Source organism: Monodelphis domestica, chromosome 4 (genome assembly GCF_027887165.1).
Source record: "Monodelphis domestica isolate mMonDom1 chromosome 4, mMonDom1.pri, whole genome shotgun sequence".
In the NCBI taxonomy this organism is placed as follows: domain Eukaryota; kingdom Metazoa; phylum Chordata; class Mammalia; order Didelphimorphia; family Didelphidae; genus Monodelphis; species Monodelphis domestica.
Window position 1 is genome coordinate 164,026,850 of NC_077230.1, and position 26,063 is coordinate 164,052,912.

General features: G+C 32.0%; 1 protein-coding gene across 22 annotated transcripts in view; it reads left to right on the forward strand.

The window, feature by feature from the left end:
• The window catches only part of PKP4 (plakophilin 4), a 285,178-nt gene that overhangs the window by 118,384 nt on the left and 140,731 nt on the right, over window positions 1–26,063 (forward strand). For 2 of the 22 annotated variants that reach the window (XM_016433645.2, XM_056793896.1), the window contains exon 2: window positions 3,342–3,406. The exons of 18 other annotated variants lie outside the window; for them this stretch is intronic. The gene's annotated coding sequence lies outside the window, so the exon portion shown is untranslated. Of the gene's footprint in view, window positions 1–3,341; window positions 3,407–18,998; window positions 19,062–26,063 lie in introns of all 22 variants that reach the window. 2 more of the 22 variants (XM_056793893.1, XM_056793894.1) reach the window with 2 other exon arrangements.

Genomic DNA, 26,063 nt, shown 5'->3' on the forward strand with positions numbered 1-26,063 from the left:
ATAAGGTGATAGTTTATAAGGATAAATGAAAAGTCTTAAATTTAGATTAAATAGTCTGTCAGCAGTTCGTAGGTGTTGCTATGTTTAATCTTGTGGATTTTATTTTGACTGGGTCATTATAAATTATAAATTATGAGTTGTGGCTTCTATAAAAACAACATTCTTATTCTGTAATATTTGAAAAAAGTGTCTAGAATAAAGGGTGATAGTCTATTTAAAGTTTTTAAAACATTTGGATTATTTTTTTCAATTATTAAAAAGTCATTTTTTAAGGAAAAAAAAATTAAAACTAGCAAAGTCAATGTATACATTAGGAGAGGGAAAGACATAACCACTATCATGGGCTTCCTACCTCTAGGAAGGCAGAGAAGAGATGTGTCTTCTAATATATTTCTTTTAAGGAAAAATTTGTTTTAGATACTTTAGCAACTTTCAGTATCAATAGTTGCAAAGCTCTTGTTCTTTCCATTTATATTGTTTTAATCATGTATCTTGTTTTCTAGGCACTGCTTACTTTAATTTGCATTAGTTCCCATAAGTCTTTGCATTCATCATGTTCATTGTTTCTTGTAATCTAGTAGTAGTCCAGTACATTCGTGTATTACAATTTAGCCATAGCTTGATTAATAGGTATCTACTTGTTTTCCAGTCCTTTGCTACCACAAAAAGCATTACTATAAATATTTACTGACATGTATGTAACTGTACTTTTTGGTTACTCCCCTACCCCCCAAAACAAAATAAAACAAAAAACAACAGGTGAACCTTTCAATATGTTGTCCTGCATGAAAAACTCAAAAAAAGCAATAATGCTCAAATAGCAAATGAAAAAAGCAAATTAACTTTATTTTGCCTAAAGCACTAATGAGCCATGTTAGAATAATTTAAAAACCACAACCACTGTGGTTTACTGACAATATACTGACTGTACTTTTAAATGTCTCAGTGAATATTTGCAAGTTTTTTATTGTTTTTGACTAATTTCTACTTTTTTAAGTGCCTCCAAACCTATTTTACTGAATGTTAACATGTTAAAAAATACTTAATGATCTATAAGAGTTTTCCATTTCTAGGATAGTATGTATTTGTAAACTATACTTGTTACTTAACCTGAATTTAAATCCATGGTTGATTTGTATTTATTCTTAAATGTGTTTACGCTACAATAAAATTTTTAAGTATTCTTAAGACATTCCTATGGATTTATCCCCTCAAATAAAATTGCATATTCACATTGCCTGATTTTATGTCTCCAAATAATAATGTAAAGGCACCCCCCCCTTGTCCTTTTATCCCAAAAATAATTTATACCCAGGCAACAGAAAACTATGTTAGTTACAAAATATATGGAAGGCAGTAATGATAATACCATTACTTAATTTCCTTAATCATCATCTTCACTGGCTAAAATGATCTATAGTGAAATTAAAATCTTAAGAAAATTAATTTGATACATCAATTTACTTAGTATAACATCAAATCTAACCTTGCTCAAGCAAGCAACTGTACAAAGTTGTTGCTCCATTTTGGTCTCCTTTGCTAAGTCATTGCTTCCATTCATGACCTGCACTCCAACCTCCATCCTTCTGGTGTTGGTTGTTGCTATGTTTCTTTTTTGTTTTTATCTCTCTTATCTAATCTTAGAACCAGGTTCTCACCCATTCTAAGATGTCCATTAATCATTCTGGTACATTTATTGTATTACATGCAAATGGGTGAAGTCTTTCAAAACTCTTCAGGGGGCAACATGGTGCCTCAGTGGATAGAGAGCAAGTCCTGGTTTTAGATATGCCACTTCCTATCTGTGTGATCATGGGCAAATCATTTAACCTCAGTTGACTAGGCGAAACCTCTCTTCTGCCTTGGAACTGATACTTAGTATTGATTCTAAGACAAGATAAGAGGTCTTGGGGGAGGGTTGTTGTTTGTCTTTTTAAAGAAAGAGAGAGCTCTTAAGGACTTTCCATTTTTAAGGCCACAAGTACATATTATTACAGGATCTATTTAAATACAATAAATATTTAAAATCTAGGCTTTCTGTTATACTTTAACTTTTATATATTAAATTAAAAAATAATGCTATGTAAATGAATACAGAAGACTTTAATATAATACCTCTCTCATATCTATTTTAAAAATATAATTGAGGGGGCAGCTGGGTAGCTCAGTGGATTAAGAGCCAGTCCTAGAGACGGGAGGTCCTAGGTTCAAATGTGGCCTCAGCCACTTCCTAGCTGTGTGACCTTGGGCAAGTCACTTAACCCCCATTGCCTAGCCCTTACCACTCTTCTGCCTTGGAGCCAATATACAGTATTGACTCCAAGATGGAAGGTAAGGGTTTAAAAAAAAAAAAAATATATATATATATATATATAATTGAGTTTTTGTATATATAAGAGAGAGACAGTGACAGTATTACCACTACAATCTCCTATGACTTTTACTTTTAAACAGTTGTTGATCATTTATTCCTACTTTTTAATTTTATATGTAATTACTAAAATTTTAAAATATCATCACATAATTTTGCCATATATAATAGCCATAAAATACTATCTATTTAAAACTGAAACTGCCTCCACAAAAAATTGTTTTTTGTCTTGAACATTTTACATAAGTCCTTTACTCAGAGACTCTTATTTTATACATAGTTCTAATAAGCCCATTTATATAATTTCCCAGAATAATGACAGAAAATTGGGAGAGAGATGCACTGCTAAAGGCAGACATATTGATAATGGATCAGCTTGCCACCATTGAGGAGATAAAGAATCAAAACTTAGACTTGATATACAAATATGGAAAAATATTACACCCTTATAAGATCCAGAAAGCTCTGGGTATATCAGATCTTGAAATCTAATATTTTTGAACCTCGAAATTCTACCATAGCAAAGTATAATAGTTGTTTATAATGTCAGCCCTGGCTAGTCAAGGAAACGTTAAGTTACCTTTGTATATCGCACTAGAACATAAGCTTCTTGAAAACAACTATTTCATTTTTGTCTTTGAATCTCCTGGTGCTTAATATGTCTTTGCTAATTGTTAATTATACTGTATAAGAAGGCTTATGCATAAGCATCATGTTTTAGGTTTTCCTGTTATGATTTTTAAGAAAAGAATTGATGTTTTTAAGAGGTAATCCTTCAGCTATCCAGTAACCTTTGCTACCTAGAAACATTCTTTCTGTGAAAGTTCTGGATAGGTGAGTTTTTTTAGTATTTTAATTTTAAAATTATTTCATTCACTTGATTACCTGAAAACCTGATAGAGCAAAAAGGAACATCCACTACAGTGTATTTTACTGCTAAATTGCTTGTTGCTCTTTCTTTCTTCCACAGCATTAAGTTTATTTTTCATCCTCATCTACTGGAACCCTTCTCTTCCCAACCCCTACCTCAGTTTGGTGAGTTGAGACAATCCCCTTTTCCATCAGAGCTTGCTCTAAGACTCCTCCATACATAAAAGGCATTTGAACATTCTCTGGCTTAATATAATGTAGTTTGATTATACCTAGAGACACTGCCTTGCTCTTAGAAGCCTTTTCTTCCTTTGATTATATTGTCTCATATCCCCTTCTGATCATTAGGGAAAAAGGGAAAATAAATCAGGATGACAGAACAGAAAGAAAAATTTCAAAATAAAATATAATATATTCTCTGCACTAACATTAGAGAACAAATATTTGACTCCTATGATTGTGTGATGCTTTCCTTCTGTCATGTTAATTTTAGAGCTCAAAGGAAGCAGATTTCCTAGTTACCTTATGGGTTGGAGGGCCAGAGTAGTATGCATGTAGTAGTAGTAGTAGTATACATCTCAAAATAGTAATTCATTCTTGAGAATATTCCCATATGTTCATGAAAAATTTTCCGTTTGTTAATGTGAGAATCTAAATGTCTTGTGGATTTTCGACAAACAACTAACTTTCTGAAATGTAGTTTTTGGAGAAGTTTCTAAGTTTATTTTATATTTCTGGCATATATTCCCTGCCTCTTATGGTTGAGTGAATGCAATTTCTTTAAAAAAAAAACAAAACTTTGCTTTTTAGCCAGATTCATAGTATTGATTTATTTCAGCTGAATGTGCACCTTATTGAAGTCAAAGTATTATCATCAGAGAACTAGAAGAGTTCCTTATGGGAGCTAAGGCCCTTTTTAAGTACTTTTGTTCTAATTCAAGATTACCAATCTCTTCCATACATCTGTCCTTCACCCGATACCTTATTAAATGAAGTATTTTAACTATTTCTTATACTAGGATAGAAACCTGTGTGTGTGTGTGTGTGTGTGTGTGTGTGTGTATTGATTGATTGATTCTTTGTACATAATAAATGCTTGATAATTTTTTTATTCATTTAATATTGAAAGGAGAAACATTAGGTAATAAAACCTTAGAATTAGAAGGTGTCTTACAATTTTGTTGAGTAGTCTTTTTCTTTTCCCTATGTGTTCAGCTTCTACAAAAACATAGCTGTGTTTACTCTATAAAACCAGTTTTAAGAATCAAAGAAATTATTTGGTAAAAAGTATCCAAACATCATGCTTCATATGTTTTCTTCTTCCTGTTTTTAGGTAACATTTCACATAGGTAACATTTTTTGTTTTAAATTATTGATCACTTAAGTATCAATATATCAGCATTTTTAAATGATCTGCTAATTAAAATCAAATGGATAACTGCCAATACCAAGGCAATATTGAACAGTGATATTTGTTCATTCTAAACATTATCCTTTTTAGTATCTAAATTTTCCTTAATTAAGTTGCTACAGTATGCCATAGAATATTGCTTTGGGAATGAACAAATTAATATTCCTTGTTCGATTTTTAGTTTTAAGGACTAATATTTAGTTAGAATTTTTATATGAAAATTTAAGTGAATGCTTTTGAAATATGCAAAAGTTAGAGTTTGGATAGAATTCTAATCCTCAGAATTGGAGAAGGGGAGTAGTGTTCATTATGTGCCAGACACAGTGCTAAAGCTAATATTTATAAATGTTATTTTATCTAACTCTTATAATAAACTTGGGAGTCAAGAACCATAATCTCATTTTACAGATGAGGAAATCAAGCAATCATTGGTTAAGGTATTAAGGTATATGCCCACATAGTATCTGAGACTAGATTTGAAATCAGGTCTTCTTGTTTCAACTTCTACTCTACTTACTGTGCCACCTGAATCTGATATAGGAATAGCTAGAGGAAGTTTTAGGGCTTTCCTATAGAGGTTGAAGTCTACAAAACCCACTTGGAGGTAAAGGTCAAACAAAAGATTACTCATCCAAATTCTCTCCTTGAGTTTTCTTATTTAATCTAAAACTGAAATGGTCTGATAAATATTGTTAGTTGAAGAGGAGATACATAGCTATTTTGCACTAAAATTGGTCTTGGATCTGGAATTTATTTATTCTTATTTTTTTATATAATTTTTTAATTGAAAAAGCTAATTTCAATTTAATTTTCTATTTCAAAGTATTTTAATTATAGCTTTTATTTTTGTATTTTCGTTTCCACATAAAATCAGCCTTGCAGAATGAAAATAGAAGAGGGAGGGGAGGAAAGGTGGTAGTTCAGCATGTAAAACCACCTCATTAGCCAATTTTGACAGTATAGCAATATTTCATAGTTATAGATGGAATCCTCTGCAAAATGAGAGCTAAGTACATTTTCTTTTCTATGAAGCTAAACTTGATCAATATTATTACAAAACATTGTTTCTATTTTGCTTTTATTATTTTGAGTTCATACAAGTCTTTTCATGCCTCTGTATTTTTCATTCTCATTATTTTTTAGAATTCAGTTATATTTCTTTACATTCAAGTACTACAGTTCACTTAGTCTTTCTCCTATTAATGGGTAGCTGCTTAAATTTTTGTTCTTTACTATGTCACTAAAATACTGTTTTAAATATTGTGGTATATGTAGATAGCAACTACCTTGTTATAATTGAATTTGGGGGGAGGTATAAGTATAGCAGTTGGATTTCTGAGTTAGAGTAGAGATATTTTAGTCATTTTGTTTCCTTAATTCCTAATTGCTTTGCCTAATGATTAGATTAATTCACAGTCCACCATCAGGGTATTATTGTGCTTGTCATCCTGCCAACTCTCCAACATTGACTATTGCTCTCTTTTGTCATACTTTTCCTATTGCTTTCTCTTATACTCTTTCTTAAAAATCTAAACTAAAAGAATTTTTGTAGCTCTCAGATTTCTTTATTAAATTTATTCATGAAATTGCATGAAGAGCACACTTAAAATTTCATCCCTATCTCAAAATCTGATTTGTAGTAAAATATACTTTATTAAAAATTTTCAGCTAAAATTATTATCTGAACAAACTTTAAAAAGGTAGACTATGTATGTCTAGACATTCAGAATTGGAAAATATATCAGAAGTCATCCAATTATTTTATTTTATTTTATTTTATTTTATTTTATTTTATTTCTCTTTAATATAATTTATTTCTAGGTATCTCATCTCCTCCATTCCCTCCTCACATCATAGAAGGCATCATCCAGCAAACAGATATGTATATATAGATTGTCTATTGTGTTTCCATTTTTCATTTCATTATCTGGAGGTGAACATTCAAAAATTATTCAGATATTAAATATGGAGCCGTATGTAATATTCTTTTGGTTCTACTCATAATCTCTTCATAATCTTACATAGTTCTTTCCAACTTAAAAAAATTTCTGCTTATTGTTGTTAATGGCACAGTAGTATTCCATCACAATCATAAAGAATAATTAGTTTATCCATTTCCCCAATTGATGGCCATCACCTTGACATCAATACAGGAGAACTACTATAAATATTTTGGAACCTATAAAGTCTTTTCCTTTTTCCCTGATCTCCCTGGGAAATAGACCAAACAATGGCATTTATTACTGGTTCTAAGGGTTTATAGTTCTCTAGACATAATTCCAAATTCCTCTACAAAAGAGCTGGATCAGTTCACATTTTCACCAACAGTTTATTAGTGGTCCTTCTTTTTCATGTCCCCTCCAACTTTTATTATTTTGCCTGTTTGTTATTTAGTAAATTTGATGGGTATGGATTTTTTGGTTTGCATTTCACTGACCAATAGTGTTTAGAGCATCTTTTCATATGACTGAATTGTCTGTTCATGTCTTTTGACCATTTATCAATTGGTAGATTGTTCTTATTCCCATGAATTTGACAAAAGAACTAAACTATGAATATATCTGAGAGGCTAAGAAAATTCCCCACTTTCCCCCAGTTTTCTGCTTTCTTTTTAATCTCAACAACATCTATTTTTTCAAAATCTTTTAAATTTAATGCACTCATAATTATCCATTCTACATCTTATAATGTTCTCCACTTCTTGTTGACCCAAATTCTTCTCTTATTTGTAAATCTGGTAAGTAATATGATTCTTGTTCTTCGAATTCATTTATGATATCTCCTTTTATGTATAGATCATGTATCTGTTTTGGTTTTATTTTAGTGAATGGTATATTATATTGCTCATTACCTAGTTTCTGCCAAAACTACCTTCTAGGTATCCTAGGAATTTTTTCAAATAGTGATGCTTTATCCTAATATCCTGGATACAAGACTGCTATAATCTTACACTACTGTTTGTTTTATGTCTTTCCTTTTCCTTTGATCTATCTATCTATGTATTTATTTATTTATTTATGTTGGTTATTTTTAAAGTCCTTATCTTCCATTTTGGAATTAATACTAAGTATTGGTTCCTAGGCAAAAGAGTTGCAAGGAATAGGCAATGGGGGTTAATTGACTTGCCTAGGACCACACAGCTAGGAAGTGTCTAAGGCTAGATTTGAACCTAACACTTCCCGTCTCTAGGTCTACCTCTCAATCCACTGAGCCACCTAGATTTTCCTATCTTTTTATTTCTTAGCCAGTACCAGATTTTTTTTTTTACTGCTTTGTATTATACTTTAAAATCTGACACTGCCAAACAATTTTCCTTTTTTTAAATTAACTTTTTCCTATTCTTTGTTTTTCTAGATGAATTTTGTTATTATTTTTCCTAGCCCAATAAGATTTTTTTGGGGGGTAATTTGATAGGGTTGGCAGTGTAAGTAGATTAAATTGAATTGTCATTTTAATTATATTGGCTCTGCCTATCCATGAACAATTAACATTTCTCCAATTATTTGTGTAATGGTGACTTTATTTGTGTAATGGGTGTTTTATAATTGTATACAATTATAATTGTATAATTCATATTCATGTAGTTCTTGGGATTGTTTTAGCAGACATGCTCCTAAGGTATTTTATTCTAACTGTGGTCATTTTCAATGGAATATCTTTCTATCTCTTCTTGCACAACTTTTTACTGTGTAAGAATGCTAATGATTTGAGTCTATTTTATATCCTACTACTTTACTAAAATTATTGATCATTTCAACCATTTTTATTACTCCTCATCCATATTTATTCCCATATTGGGATATCTAAATAAGCCCATTTAAAATTTTTAAAATTAATTTATTATATACTTAGTAGCAGCAACCATCTTAAAAGATTTAGTTAGACAAATAAAAATATATAAAAGTTATATATAATATATGTATGTGTATAATATATTTATATAAAATATAGAAAAATTATAGAAAATGGCTCATGGATTAAAATGATACAAAACTACAAATTCCATATTTTTTACAAATTGTTTAAAATATATAAATTATATACATGTGCTAATATAAACTTCTCCTTTTGAGTTTCCTTTAGATATCCTCTCTTTTTTAATTTCCTTTGGATTGGTTTCATTGAATACTTTTTTCTCTTGATTTTGTGGCTTTTTTTAAATATAAACATAGTATGCATTCTCTTTTCATCTCTTCCATTTTTCCCTTATTTTCTTTATTTTTCCAATATTTGTCATTTCTAATATTATAATAAAAGCCATTATATTTAATTATAATAATCTATTTAGTCATTCTCCCATTCATTGAATTTTGGTTTTTACAATTATTTTGCATTAATGAACAAAACTCCCGTGAATATTTTCATACATACACTATATAGCTTTTTACCTTCTCCAAGAACCTAATTCAGGGAAAAAAATTGAACAGTTATAAATGAACTTCCTTAAAAAAAACAAACATTAAGACAAAATGGATTCAGAAGTGAATTCTACCAAACATTTAAAGATCAACTAATTCTAATATTCAATAAAAATTTGAAATAATATGTAAAGGAACTTTATCAAACTTTTTATGAAACTAATATGGTACTCATACCTGAATCAGGAAGAGCAAAAACAGAGAAAGGAGATCATAAACCAGTTTCATTACTAAATATGGAAGCAAAAATCCTGAATAAAATACTAGCTAGGAGAATACAACGATATGTCATAAAGATTATACATGTCGCGATCAAGCAGGATTTATTCCAGAATTCAGGGGTGGTTTAAGATAAGGAAAACTATCAATATAATTGATTATATTAATAACAAAAGTAATAATTATGTTTATATGAAGAGATGTCGAAAAATCTTTGCTAAAATGCAGCAGTCATTCCTTTTCCTAACACCAGAAAGCACAAGTATGAATGGAGTTTTTCTTAAAATGATATGAACCATCTAACTTCATTCCTAAGCAAGTTTTATTTGTAACAGGGATAGTTAAAAGCCTCCCCAGTAAAATCAGGAGAAAAACAAAGATGGCCTTTATCACTAATATTATTTGATGTAATATTAGAAATGCCAACAATAGCAATAAAAGAAGAAAAAATTGAAGAAAAAAATAATTTCTTAAATTCAATTTGTAAGGAAGTTTTTATATTTATCTTTGGGTGTTAACATTGAATTTTTTATGTCATTCAGTGAGTGTAACTCAAACCTCATGAAAATACCAACCATTAGAAAAAAAAACCTTTAAGTTTATGTATTGTTTTATGCTATTTAAACTTTGCCAAATAGCAATAAAACTTAACCAATCTGTTCAGTGTGGGCAGTGTTGCTATGAGAACTTAAAGGTTTCCATATCTTCCCTTCTTTGATCTATATCTGGAAAGGTGGTTGCTCCACCACTTTAAAGTTATATTGTGCAAGTGTGATTATAAATTTTACCTCGCTATCTCAGAAAAAGGAAATTAGGTTATATGTAGAAAATAGATTTTTTAATTGATCTTTTTCAATTTTCCCCTCATGGTTCACAGTATTTTAATCCCACATTTCACTCTACAAGTTGAACTTGAAACAAATCAGATAAAAGCAACATAGTGTTTTAAACTGACCATTGAATTAAGGTCTTGACTCTCACACATAACAGTTATATGACCATGGGTACCTTACTTACCTCCTCTTGACCTCAGTGTCCTCATCTTTAAAATAATACTACAGATTCTAAAGTCCATACTACATAATAAAATATTAAGTGTGTTACAACTTTCACTCAAATGGAGGTTAGATTTCTGGAAATCTTAACTTCTAAGAGGACTCTGGGTTTAGAGATAATTAAAAGACACAAGTAAGTTTCTTAAATTCCTATGTTTTACTCCTCAGTTTATCACTTAGAATTTTGGGTATTTAATTTTATAGATTCCTCTGGGTTAAAATATTTTAACAAACATTTCAAAATACCTACTCTGTGCTAGGTTCTGGGGGTACAAAGATCTAATATAAATAGGATGGTGCTTGCCCTAGGGACCTTACATTCAGTTAAAATCAGTAAATTTTAGGAAAAGAAGACTTCTAATAGAAACACAGTGAGAGCAAACAGTCTGATATCAAAAGATGAGAGGGTGAAATTTTTAAATGTCCATAATTCTCTTTTTACTATATAATATAGTACAACCAAAGATGTTCATAATGATGGTAGTCATCAATGAAAGTGTTATATGTTCAGTATCTTTTGTTTCAGAAGTCATGGAAATGTAAGATACAATTTAAAACGAATTTCACCAAAGTGCTTTTAATGAAAAAAAATTGGGTTTAAGTTTTAGTCACATAGTAATGTCAACTACTTGAAATACTTCATTTCATGGAGGCACTAGAAAATATAAGAATTTATAGTAAAAGAATGTAAATGAAAATTATGAAAGAGGTATAAATTCTGCTAAATTTATTCCAAAAGTTCAGAATTTATAATTGGACTTAATTTGAAAAGTAAGAAAACCTATAACTGTTAAACATAATTATTTAGAGAGACAATCACTGGACAGTTGAACACAGAACTCAGAAGAGATAGTCCATGTATCCATGTTCTAGTTTTTGCTCAGTCAATCAGTACGTACCTGCTATCTGACAAGTACTTTCCAAGGTTCTGGAGATACAAAAACAAAACATGTCTTGTATTATATTTTATAATGAGAGACATGTACATGTGTAAGTACACATAGTATAGATATAAGATAAAAATTATCTTAGAAGCAGCTTTTAACTTTTGTCAACTTTCCTTTTGAGAGGTAATAATTTTTGACCCATCCATCTTCTTGGACTTTTGAAAATCTAATGAGATAAGCAATGATAAAACTCTGGAAACTAGCAAAATTTGCAGATATGAGATTTTATTATTTTTAGTCCAATTTTTTCAGTTGAATACTAAGAAATATGTAATCCTTTTAATTAAGTAAGTCCTCTCAGACTTACGTATTCATAGTTTATGCATAAAGCAATAACAAAGTGTGGATGTTTAGTGGGAAAAGTACTTGAGATCTGTCATATTGATCAGTTTTTAATATTAATGCCTTCGTATGTTAAATCCTGGTGTTGTTCTTATTGTTTCTTTTGTATGCAAGTTCTTTTTTTTTTTTGGCACTGACAAATGGTTCATCAGAAACTGAGGTTCTCCCCTCCCCCTTACTCCCCATAGAAATATCAATAAAGGAGAGACAACATCTGCTTTGCTATAGTACCCTAAGGATCCTATAATTTTTTTTATGGATTGCTTTTGAAATCTTCCATATTTATTTTCTGTTTCATTAAACTGATCTCCCTGAGAGCCTGGATTATCTTACTTTGCTCTTTTTATTCCCAGCACTTAGCACAGAACTTTAAATGTCAAATTAAGGATTTTATATTTGATTCTAGTGCTTGCAAGGAGCCAGTGGAGTTTATTATGGAGGAGAATGACATAGTTGACCTGTGCTTTTGGAAAATCCCTTTAGTAGCTTCATGCCCAAGAAATGATCTCCTAACCTTTGCTTGAAGACATCTTCATTGCTTCCAGGGATAGCATGTTACTTTTTATTTAATTCTAATCATTAGAATTTTATTCCTTACATCAAGACTAAATTTTCTCTTTACTGCATCCACATAGTTTTCCTAGTTCTGCCCTAAGGGAAATTAGTGTTATCTCTTTAACCCTTCACTTTTTAAAGGTATCAGTTTCTTTTCTAAGACTCCAAGTAAAACACAGAGTTCTTCAGCCTCTCCCCATATGGCATGATTCCAAAACCTTTCACTGTTCTGTCTGCCAGCTTCAGTTTCTCACCATTATCAATTTCTGTCCTAAAATATGGCACACAGAACTAAAGGAATGCAATACTCTACATGTGTCTGACAAGGACAGACTATAATACTATTAGAATCTTTGCAGTCAGGTAATAAACTTCTGTTATACACCTGTGTCAGGCAGTGTGCTTAATGCTAGTCATAACTGCCTGCCCTCCCTTCTACTACCTCACCCCACCAAGTGAAAAGAAAGACAAAAGATGTCCTTGCTCTCAAGGATCTTACAGTCTAATGGGGAAGTCAGCATCCAAGCAAACATGTACAAATGATACAAGCAGGGTAAATTGAATATAATCAGTAGAGGGAGAGCACTCTTTGAAGGAAAAGCAAGATTGCATTAGCTTTTTTGGTTATCAAATGAAAGTGTTGACTCATACAGACTTTTCTATCTCCAAAAATCTATAGATCTTATTCATACTTCCTGTGTGTGTGTGTGTGTGTGTGTGTGTGTGTGTGCGCTACCTCTCCTTAAATATATTTTATTTGCTTTCTTTTATGTTGACTATTCCTACTCTTTCACAGTGTAGGGGTTCATTTAGTTTTATTTGGGTTCCTCCCCCCCCCCTTTTGGGGGTGCCTTTATAGCCCAAGTGCAACATAAGACTTCATACATAATAGGCTCTAAATAAGTATTTTCATTAAATTGAAATTAGACCCAGTTATATTGCAGCAATTATAATGAGAACAAGACTACTAAAACACTTAACCTTTATGGGCAAACAAGATTACAAAAAAGTAGTCAGAGTTCATTTGATGTCTGAAGATAAGACATTCAGATCAATATATAGAATAAAATCTAATTTTAAAAGTACCAGTGCTTCCCTCCCTCCACTCCAGAACTGACAAGCAACTACACTGGGTTATACGTTATTATTGTTCAAAACCTATTTCCATATTATTAATATTAGCAATAGAGTGATCATTTAAAGTCAAAATCCCCATGGGTGATATCATGCATTCCCTTTGATCCAGCCATACCACTGCTGGGTTTGTACCAAAAAGATAATAAGGAAAAATTTTTTAATAAAAATATTTATAGCAGCACTTTTTATAGTGGCAAAACCTCCGACACAAACCTTATGTACCAGTTACTTAATCTTGCCAAGTCTATTTCTTCATCTGTAAAATGGAAATAATAAAGTCTGTCTCATTAGCTTATTGGGACCCTTGATCATATTGTATATACAGTGTTTTTATAAGCTTTAAAGCACCTTGTAAATATTAGTTGTTATTAGTTGATCGAGAAGATCCTTACCTATTTGAGTAAGTATATAATTTGCTACAACATTTTTTGAATGTAGTTCATTTGGTTCTGCTGAGGTCACATGACAGCAAAATTATTAGGTGATGCTTTATCCTAACTACATTGATTTGTTTGATCTGGGAGCAAAGAATAGAAAGTCATATACTTGATGACTGAGCCAACAGATGGGATCGTAGATGTTTTAGATTCTATTGATTGGTTGCTATGAGTCTACTCTAATGTTCAAATGTAGACTTTGGTTCCTAGTTATTTATGTATAATGTCATGGAATTCTGTAACATATAATCACAAACACAGAGAAATCTAAAGTATGGCTTCATAAACATGGCACTGATAGAAATTTTGACTTTGAAATTATAGACAATTTCCAATCTAGATTTTGTTAGGGCACTTTTAACTCCAGGGCCTAAGGATATATACAAGACTTCAGTACCTAAATTTGAACTTCTGACACCGCAGAAACAAACAAACAAATATGTATGTGTATGTGTATTTAGATAGATAGATAGATAGATAGATAGATAGATAGATAGATAGATAGATAGATAGATTAGAGAGAGAACGAGAACTATTGAAATAGTTTGTTAGAAAGAGTGCTAATTAATAGGTTATTATTATCATTATTCTTTTTAGTTACAAGTAGAAACAGTTTTTGAGAATTGTTTTCTGACATTTTAGGATTCTGAGTTTCTTCCTCCCTTCCCTCATCCCCTGAGGCAGTCAGATATAGGTTATACCAGTACTTTCATCTAATGTATATTTCTATATTGTTCATGTCATGATAGAGGACACATATAAAATATACTATAAAAATCTCACAAAAAAATTAAGTGGAAGATGCATGCTTGAATATGCAGTCAAACTCCAACATCCCTTCTTTGAATGTGTATAGCATTTTTCATCCTGAGTTCCTTGTGGTTATCTTGGAAATTGGCTGATAATATTTAACCCTTCACAGTTAATCATCATATAATATTTCTGGTACTGTGTACATTCTTCTGCTCATCTCACTTTGCAATCAGTTTATGTAAATTTTTTCATGTTTTTCTGAAATGATCCTTTTCATCATTTCTTATGGCACAATAATATTCCATCTCAACCATATACCACAATTTGTTCAACCATCCTCAAATTGATAGACAACCCTTCAGTTTCCAATTCTTTGCCACTACAAAAAGAGCTGCGACAAATATTTTGGTATAGGTATGTCCTTTTCCTTATCTTGCATCTCTTTGGGATACAAATCCAGTAGTGGTATTACTGGGCCATAGAGTAAAAATAGTTTTATGCCCTTTAGACCCATTGAACCTAGTTCCATACTGCTCTCCAAATTGTTATAGCAGTTCACAGTTCCACCAACAGTATATTAATTAATGTCCCAATTTCCCCATCATTTTCCTTTTTTGTCATATTAGCCAATCAGATAGTCTTGAGATGGTATATCAAGAGTTCTTTTAATTTCGATTTCTCTAATCAATAGTGATTTGGGGCATTTATATAACTATAGACTTATTTTTTTTCCTCTGAGACCTGCTTGTTTATATCTTTTGTCATTCTTCAACTGGGGGGAGTGTTTGGTCTTCTTATAAAGTTGACTCAATTCTCTTTAGATTTGAGAAATGAGAACTTTGTAAGAGACGCTATACATTTCCCCCCAAAAATTTGTTGTTTTCTTTCTATTCCTGATTGTATTGGGTTTGTTTGTACAAAAACTTTTAAAGTTATCAAAATTTTTCATTTCATTTTTTGTGGTGTTATCTATGGCATGTTTTGTCATAAATTCTTCTCTTGTCAATAAATCTGATAGGTAATCTTGTACATATTCTCCTAATTCATTTATAGTATCTCCCTTTATTTCTCAATCAAGCATCCATTGTTATTTTATCTTGGTGTAAGGAGTGAGATGTTGGTCTATACCAAATTTCTGCCACATCATCTTCCAGTTTTCCCAGCAGTTTTGTCAAATAGTGAGTTCTTTCACTAAAAGTTTGGGTCTTTGGGTTTTCCAACATTAAGTTATTTGGAGATGTGCTATATCGTGTCTTTCTTATTCGATTTCAGTGATCTCCTACTGATCCCTTACTCTTATTACTTAGCCAGTATCAAATTGTTTTGATTATTTCTGCTTTATAGTATATTTTGAAATCTGGTATGACTAATTTCCTTCCTTTTTTCCCCCTCTTTCCATTGATTCTCTTCATTTTCCTAGCCTATTGTTCTTCCATGTGAATTTTGTTATACATTTTCTAGTTCTTGTAAATTTTGGGGGGGCAATTTGATTGGTGTAGCACTAAGTAGATAAATTAATTTAGGTAAAGTCATCTTCATTGTATTGATTCAACTTCAAATGTTTTTCCAATTTTTTACGTCTGAGTGTGTTTTGAGATGTCTTATAATTGAGTTTGTTTTGGCAAGTATGCCCCCATGTATTTCATATTGTTTAGGGTTATTTTCAGTGTAATTTCCTTTTCTATCTCTGGCTGTTGGACTTTGTTGGTGGCAAATAGAAATGCTGATGATGCACATAGGTTTATTTTGTACCCAGTAATTTTGCTAACATTGAGGTGGATAATGCCACATATAAGTGTAATAATAAATATAGTGTTGAAACTGAAATTCTGTAAGTAAAGTTAAGTAACCTGCTGGCCATCAGACATCTAAGCAGAACCCAAGCAGAAATTGAAAATCAAATGTACTGACTCCACATCTAGTGCTTTCCAATCTGCCTACCTATTAAAGCAATGATGAAAGATGTTAGTCAATATGCTAGAATAAATTCTGGAGCCAACATACTTCTTCCCTGTACAAATGAATTTTCCATTGTCCTATCCATATATTTTGATCCATTTCCATTTGGAAAACCATGGAGAACATTTGTTAGACAGAACAACAAGGTTTATTGAATAAAGTTGTGGCTGTTAGAAAAGAGCAAATTAAAGCTAATTAGCCCGCATTTATATCAGACTCCATAACTGTGGCTATATTAAACATGTGTTTTTATCTGTTTGTGTTAGTGAAAGGGTAGGTCAATATAAATTAGATTTTTTAAATGTGAGCTAGTTAAAAAAATTTAAGCTTATAAATTAATTTTAATTATACATTTATATATATTATATATACTTTCTAATTATATCGTCTGAGACAATATATTCATGTGCCTATCCTAGAAAAACTATAGATTATAACAGACTCCAAGACTTATTTTGTTCATTTAAAAATTTGTATATTCATAATTTAGTACTACACTTAGTTCTTTATTTTCACCATAACCAGGATACAGATATCCATTCTTTGATGATACTAGGTATAATAAACTGTAGAAATAGTAGAGAGCCATCCAAAAAGTATCTATTTGAGTTTTAAAACAAACCATCTAATAAAAAGTCAAGGACCTAGTAGATCTCCCTTGGATTTCTCGATCAAGTAGGGAAATCTGTTTCTCTTTCCTTCAGTAACAATGGCAGAAGTAGGTCATAGCAGGAACATGTGCTTGGCATAATAAGCCTGAGATTGAACTTGAAGTCCCCACCTCTGATTCTGCTTTGTATTTCCTTCTCTTAGAATAGACCATCAAACATACCCCCTCAAAATGAGTATTTCCAATTCCAATAATTACCTCATGACTTCTAGACAGACCATGCCTACAAATAGATTTTTTTCTGAATTTGATGCATGGCTGACCAGGAGTTCTATATCTCTCTGTGAATTGCTTGGATAGCATAGTTCAGAAGCAGAAGTGAAACATCTATCACGTACTCCCATAAAGGGACTAGGAGATAACATAGCTAGGATGGGTTATGATTTTGTTTTTTGAGGATTCATTAATATGCATTTTTATATTTTTCATGTCTTAACTTTTTATTTAATAGTAAAAGAAATAAACTGCTATACTGTACCTGTAAATAAAATAAATAAAATTTGCCAGCATCAGTTTGCCAGGTCCTAGCACTAGATGGCTACAATGATTAAACATTAATAGTACTATTAATACTTAATACTTGAGTAAAAAAAATTCTTCCTTTTGAATTTTTCTTAAATTTTAGAAGACATCTAAGAACTAAAAAGGATTTTTTCCCAACTTATCAACGAATAGTTTGCTAATAATAATAATTAGTTGATACCATAATCCAGTATTTTAATTTCTTCATGCTGATAGAGTAAAATTATTCATTAATTTTACATCTTTAAAGAGCTTACAAAACAAATAAAAACACCCTTCAAAATTAAGCATGTTTAAATGTGACATTTGGCATTACATTTAAAAATGAGTATTACTTTAATTAAAATTATTTAGGTGACATTTTTATTAATGACTCCTCTTCCTAATATGTTGTTAAATAAATAACCCCATATCCACTGTTGAAAATGGTTCAGTAGCTTCAAAAATCTCTGAGCTTTGTTAAGGAAAATAACTAATATTCTTTTGATTTTTCTCAATAATTGTAACAATTAATCTTAAAAAGAACACTAGCAAAACAAATTGCTACTTTAAAATGTATCCTCTAAACCTTCTAAAAAATGAAACTTTGATTGTTATGCACTTCAAACTGATTTTTATTAAATGTTTCTTAAATGATCAGTGAATACTTTAAGCCTATTTTTACATATCATCTTAAGTCACTTAGTACTCCAACCTCTACCTATGGATAATTCTTCTAACTACTATGACAGTGAATACAGTTTTTGAGAGTTACAAATATTATTTTTCCATATAGAAATATAAACAATTTGACCTTACTGAATCCCTTAAAAAAGTTTCCCCCCTCTTTCTTGTTTACCTTTACATGTTTCTCTTGAGTTTTGTATTGGGACATCAAATTTTCCATTTAGTTCTAGTCTTTTCTTTAAAAATACTTGGATATCTATTTTGTTAAATTTCCATACTTTCCCCTGGAAGTATGTAGTCAGTTTTGATGGGTAGGTGATCCTTTGTTGTAGACCCAGTTCTCTTGCCTTTCTGAATATTATATTCCAAGCCATGTAGTCCTTTAGTGTAGAGGCTGCCAGATTCTGTGTAATCCTGATTAGTTTTCCTTGATATCTGAATTGTCTCTTTCTGGCTTCTTGCAATATGTTCTCCTTAGCTTGTAAGCTCTTGAATTTGGCAAATACATTCCGGGGGGTTATCTTTTGAGGATTTAGTGTACTGGGTGATCTATGGGCTTTTTCAATGTCTATTTTGCCTTCTTGTCGGAGAACATCAGGGCAGTTTTCTTGGATAATTTATTGTAATATGATGTTAAGGTTTCTGTTTATTTCTGTTTTTTTTCAGGTAGACCAATGATTCTCTCCATTGTCTCTTCTAGACCGATTTTCCTGCTCAGTCGTTTTCTCAGTGAGATATTTCATGTTTCTTTCTATTTTGTCATTCTTTTGACTTTGCTTTATTAATTCTTGCTTTCTTGTGAGATCATTAGCTTCTACTTGTCCAATTCTTGTCTTTAAAGACTGGTTTTCAGCTATGATTATTTGATTTTCCTTTTTGGTTTTTTCTATCCTGCTTTTCATGGCTTCCAGCAGGCCATTTTTGGTCTTCAATTTGCTTATCATTTTATTTGATTTCAGGACTTCTTTTTCCAAGTGGGAGATTCTGTCTTTTAAACTGTTGTTTTCTTTTTGAACTATTCCCACTTTTCTTGCCAAGTTTCTCCTAGCTTTTTAACTTGGTTCTTAAATTCCAGCCTGTTTTCTTAGAGAGCTTATATCCAATTTCATTTTTTTTTTCAAGTTTGGATGTGTTTGTTTTTTGTAATCCTCTGCTGTCCCCTCTGTAGTTTGTTGTTTCTCTAAGTAGAAATTATCCAGTCAAAGGGTTTTTCTTATATATTTTTTAGTAGTTATTGATTATATTTCTCAGCTGTTGCTGGCCATTGCTATGTTAGTTTTCTCTTCCCTTCCCAGACAGAACTCTGCATGAAGAGGGTAGGTAGCTCTATATAATGAGCTTCATGGGTTTTGCCCTGAGGCTATTTTTCTAGTCTCCATGGGTCTGCTGTGGGCAGCCCCTCTCTGCCCTGTCTCTGTGCCCAAGCTCCAGGTTTCTCAGTCTCCTGGGGTTGTCCCAAGTCTCGCTGCTCTCGGGGGTAGGTTTTTGGTGTTTTCAGCCAGTACCCCAAGAACCTAGCGATTACTCCACCCTCGCTCTGACTCTGGCTTGGTAAGTATAGTGGGGGAGAGAGGTTCAGTTTGCCCTTTGGTATGAGTAGTTTTATCCTCTTATAGTGTGGAAATGCCCAAACCTTGACTACTTTTGAGTCAGCACCCTACAGTATAGCTCCTTCGATCATCTGATTCTCTTCCTTGTGTTTTTGAGACTTTTAACATTGGTCGGTGGTGAGGAAAAAGAGCCCCTTGCTAGTACTCTGCAGCCATCTTAGCCCGAAAGTCCTGGAAGAGTCTTTAAGCCTGTTTTTTAAAATGTGTATATAAATATATATACACATTCATACATATATACACACACACATTCAGATGATATTTAATATCATGAAGCCACTTTGCAGTGGAGAGCTTTGTTGATATTGTTACAAGGGAATCATTTTAAAAGACTGATATATATTAATTTAAGGTCGCCAAGGAATCAGCTATGTAATTCCTAAATGAAAAACTCAAGTCAGCCGTCAGCCTTTTTTGGAGTTTAATTTCAATAGGAGTAAGAAAGGAATTAGAGATATATATACAGAGAGAAGGGAATAGGGCTTAAATACCCCTTCTGTTTAGGCTGGGCCAAAAGGCCCAAGCCCTTAGATAGCTGGGGCAAAGAAAGGAGATCAGTCCCTATTACTCACGTGTCCAAAATGGAGAAACAGTCTCAGAGGCCCCCACCTTCAGCTTCCTTCCGAGCAAGCTTCCTCCGAGCCCAGGAACCACACCGACCAAAAAACTCAACCACCTCTCGAGTCTCCAGACCCTCCTATCTTTAAGGAAACCATCCAAGTTGCCTCCCCTCAGTCCTCACATCTACCAATCACTCTTCATCAATTTCCCTGTCAATGGAGGCTCTCGCTTAACCCAGGACCGCCCAGAGGTTTCTGGCTTTTGCACATGTCTGTTGAAGGTCATATTTTTCAAATGATTAAATCTTTACTCCTTTGTTACAGCCCTTTCTAAATCCTGTTAACTTGAGTATGGTAGAGATTGGAATAATTAAATTTTGATCTAGGCTGCAGCCCTTACTCAATCCTATTAGGACTGAATAGGGTGGAGATTTATTCCAAGTATCTCCATTGTATCAATTCTAAAATCAATCAAGACTCAAAGAAATTCCTGTTCTATGCTTAAGCATAGGTCAAAGTCCTTTCCATTGTTCAGCAAAGGGTCTCTGTCCTAAAGTAATCTTAAGAAGGGAAGAGAAAGAACCTCCCATGCCAATGGGGTTCCCATTCCAATAGACTATCAGTAAGAAATTTTCCAAGTATGAAATATCCCAATGGTGAAATTTCCAACATTTATAAGTCTATGGAATTTTGAGGTTTACAATATATAAAAATAAACAGACCATTATGACATTGGTTTAAATTGTTTTATAAACAATTTGATTCCAATAAAATCTTCCTTAGAAATTTAGGTTATAAAGCATTGAAAAGTTGGGATGTATGACAAAGACAGTTGTAGTACTAAAAACTCCTTTTCTTTGACTATGAGTCTACTGATGTTCATAGTATACCAAACTGTGTTTGGATTAGTATAATCACTCAGAAGAACATAAAATTTTATTCCATTCTCAAGGAAAGTATTCATTCTTAAACCTTTATGAAAAATAGATTTACTAAGCTTGGAAATCAATTTGATAATACTTCTCAAGGTAGAAACTTTGTATTTGTTTCAAAATCAGTTAGAGTATCTTCAATATTATAAAGAAAAAAATTGGATTTGAGGTAAAATGTAACTTTATAAAAATACATAATAGTTTAGTAGTGTTTTCTGGTTTTTTTTAATTAAATGATGATCTTTTAAAAATCCATTATAACTGGATCAAAGAAAATGTATTTCTATCATCAGCTGTTATTCTGCTCTACTTTGTTTAATGTCCTGATAGAGCAACTGAAGAGCTCTTCATTTAATTAATGTTGAACACTACTAAGTCAGTCATAGAATATGTTGATATAAATGTGGTCTGAATAGAACTTTTCTGGATCAGTGGGAAATTTCAGGACTTTGGCTCAAATTCTGCCCCTTCCAGAAACACTTCCCTGATACATTAAATTCCAAATGATTTTTTCCCTCCTTTGACCTCACCTACCGGTTTGTACTTATGATTCTTATGTTTTGTTGGGTATAATAATGAAAAATTATACCTCTTTTTTTGGTAGTTATTTCATTTAATGTACTTGCTACTCCTCTCCCTGTAAACAACACGAAGGCATATAATTTCTTGATCATCTTGCTCTTTTATTTAGCATCTAGTTCCCTACTTTGCACCTAAATAGGTGTTTGTTATTTTAGATAATAAATTATTGAACTAAAAGGTAAAAACAGGCTTTTGCTTTGTGTTCTTAACTCTAAGTTTTAGAGCCAAATTAATGGTTTTAAAAATGGTTTCCAAAGGTCCTAGGTTCAAATTTGGCCTCAGACACTTCCCAGCTGTGTGACCCTGGGCAAGTCACTTGACCCCCATTGCCTAGCCCTTACCACTCTTCTGCCTTGGAGCCAATACACAGCATTGACTCTAAGACAGAAAGTAAGGGTTTAAAAAAAAATGGTTTCCACAGGACACTATTAGAGATTCAGAGGGAACAAGCATATTTTTCAGATATCATAGATAATAAAGAGATAGATGGGAAGAGAGAAAGAAACAGATATAACTGACTTTGGAGTTATGAAGAACTGTGCCCTCTGACATTTTGTTGATTGGGCCATGGTAAGCCACTTAATGCCAAAATACTCTTGGCCATTCTATCAGTTCTAGGTGATTTGCTGATCTGCATCCATTGGTGAATGTGGGTTGGGGGTAGAGGAAGGATGTTGCTACATAAGGAATTCCCTATATTCACAGATCTAAATGAGAGAAGGGGAACAGAAGTAGAAAAGTGATTCATTTCTATCCCTTGCTCAGATGCAGAAAGCGGGAAGAAGTCTGAGGTAGTAAAATTAGGACTTTTTCTGAGAGAGCTTGATAAGCTTCTACCTATTTCAAGTTTAAAGGTCCCTCCCAAGTGAGAAATTATGTGATGAATTAGAATTAATAACAAGGACTTTTAAAAGAAAAAAAAAACCCTATGTACAAGACATATAAATGTGATCTATTTAAGATAATCTTCTCTATCCAGCCAGGGCCTCTAGAAGGCTACAAATGTGATGGTGTTGCTATGGTCCTCTGAATATACATCCAATTTGGTGTAGTCTTCTGGTTGCTGCTAAGTTAACTTCCCACATTTTCCCTTTTGTAGAGGAATGAATATTCCTCTCCTTGGGAATATTCCCTTGTTGTGGGGGCTCTGAAATGACTATTAATGGGCAAGTAATACTCTGGAATCTGTTTGGGGAATTTTAATCATTGTAATTGGTTGACAAGGATGAGCTTAATGTGATTGAAATAGCCTCCATATCTATATGAGATTTCCAAATATAGGGATGTTAAATTCTTGCTATGATCATAGGTGTTATTTTGCCTCTTGGGTCCTGATGGATATTTATCTGCAAATTTGTAACTGGGGAAACAACTTGGGCTGGTTTTAGGGGTGAAAGCAATAGCAAGAAGCAATTAAAATTGTATAGGTATCCTGGATACTAATCAGTTAGCATGGGCATGAATGAATTCCCAGGGAGCTCTCTCTCTAAATAGACTAGCCATTGTCAGGGGGAGGGACTTGGTTTGTTCTCTAAAGTGAAAGCTCAAAAGCATTTTGATAGCAGTGCTTAGTGTCTCTTTGTCTTTTTGTGTATATTATACACACACACATACATGAATGAGTTATGTAGATAGACATAAATGTATATGTGCATTTAGATCTTATTCAGGGAGCAAGTCATTCCTACAGGAAGGGTGGCAGGTTATGAAAGTAGAGAAACAAAAATGTCCTTGTACAAATCATCAAAATCATAGCAACCATAAATTATACACCTTCAAATGTGTTATAGTTAGTATAGTCTAGTAGTCCTTTTTTAATGAATTCTTCAATAGGAGGATCATATGCAATAATGCTATTTCTTTTACTCACTTTCATTGGCATATCTTGTTCTGTAGACTTCTCAAGATAACAACACACTAAAATTTTCAGTAGGGGGAAGATAGGACAAGGAAAACAGTGCATTTCTGCCATTTATAATAAAAATCACACCGAAAATATTAACTTCCCAAATTACCATGATCAGAATGTAACAATATATAATTTGCTAGATCCTATTATTCACTTATAAAGTCTACTTTATTACTTTAGTAAATATGCTTTATCCCATTAGTGGAAAAGGTTTTTCTTTACATGTACCACATTGGATTTCAGGGAGATGATATGCCCTACTTTTAGCTTCAGCTATCTAGTCTTATTTATATAAAAATCTGTTGCCTGGAATATAGGGTACCAGTCCTTGAGAATTTGAAATGGCAACAAGCTTTTTACATTTCTGACTGTCTCTAATAATTTTTTTGCCTCTTTTTGTTGAATTGGGTTGATTTTAATAGTTATCTTTTGAGTTACTTTTTTCTTGCTTCAGTTGAAATGTATCAATCAGTCAAATTTTATAGTACTACTAGCAAAGCATCCTATCATGAACTTAAATGTTTACAAACTAAAATGAACTTCTCCCTAAAACAATGGCCTTTGTTAGCATCAATATTCTACTATTAATGAGTTTGGCTGAGTCGTAGAACACTACATTATTCTAGTGAGCTAAATTTAAAATCATTAAAAGTAATGGAAAGGTACATAAAAGATATAAGTTGGTTGCAACATATAATAAGCAAACGATTACATCAAAAAAGTAATATAAAGGATGTCATCAAAGAAATTTATGATTAAACAAGATGATAGGCTGGTCATATAGTGAGTGAATGCTATGGATTACTGAGAATTTTCACATGTCATTTATATCCAAGTATTGTTGAATTTGTTGGAGTCCCCTAGCACAATAGGCAAGCTACTTGGGATGAAATCATGAATCAAAATGGAAAAAGATGGGTAAGCATAGTTAGTGGTATATTATGGAGAGAATACATACACAATTGAGTTCACAGATCCATTGGAATTATATAATGTGGTAGAAAAAGGATTCTAGGTTTTAGTTATTTAGTGAGATTCTTCCCTTGGATTTTATTTAAGGTAGATCCACATATATGTAAAATTTCAATAATTCTTGGTAAATCTTGAATTTCTTAGCCTATATCTAGAGTCTGCTACACTTTAGAAACTTGATCAGTTATGCTCAATTTGCCAATTTGACATTACATCCTAAACTTAGTTTCACTTTAGCTGTTTCAAGCTCTAAAACATGGTTACCAAAGGGAATAATCAAAAAATGAAAATGAGTACTATTTTAAATAGTAGGCTTTGTTTCTGGGGTTTTGTGACAACTGTACACTTCAATTTCCTTTGGTATTTTCATTGGCCAGTTAGTACGCCAAAGTACATATATAATTTTCTTTTGAAAACATCACCTAGCCTTTTAAAGTCCAGAATTTTAATTGTACTCAGTAAATATTTGATTGCATATTTATAATGAAATCTTTTGCACATTACCTGAGTTCTCAAACTACTTTTCAAATATAAAGAATTCTTTTAACTTTTATATCCAGCTTGATGTCTTATCTAGTATGAAGATGATGCTAGTAATTCATCTTCATCTACTTGGTAGAATTTTTAGTGGTGTTTGGTCTTTACAAAGTTATATGTATCTGATTTCATTACTTTACCCTTATTATTAGTTATTTTCATTTGTTACTTGACTGGCTAATATTAGACTGACAGGCTATTACTGTGGAACTGAGTTCTCATGTTGAAGTATAGATATAGCTGACCTAGATGCAAATTAAATCTACTCCCTATAAAACCTACAATAACCAATTGAATTAAATGGCCCAGAAAAGTGATAATCTAATGTAAAATTGAATATTATATTGACAACTGATAATTTAATTCAGTATAGCATTGTATCAGTTTCTGATTAAAATTTAGGAATGGTTCATTCAAGATCTACTGTAGGAATCGGAGTAGGGAATTGTATAAAAAATAATTATTGAATATTTTATTAAAAGGTCATAGCTTTCTTTATTATAGTTTATAGTGTTATACTACCATGTGATGCAAATAAGGGAAGTTCTTTTCCTTAGGTTTATATACCAATATGTACATATACAATTGTATTTATATTTGTGAAAAATATATTCATGCAAGGTAATTTA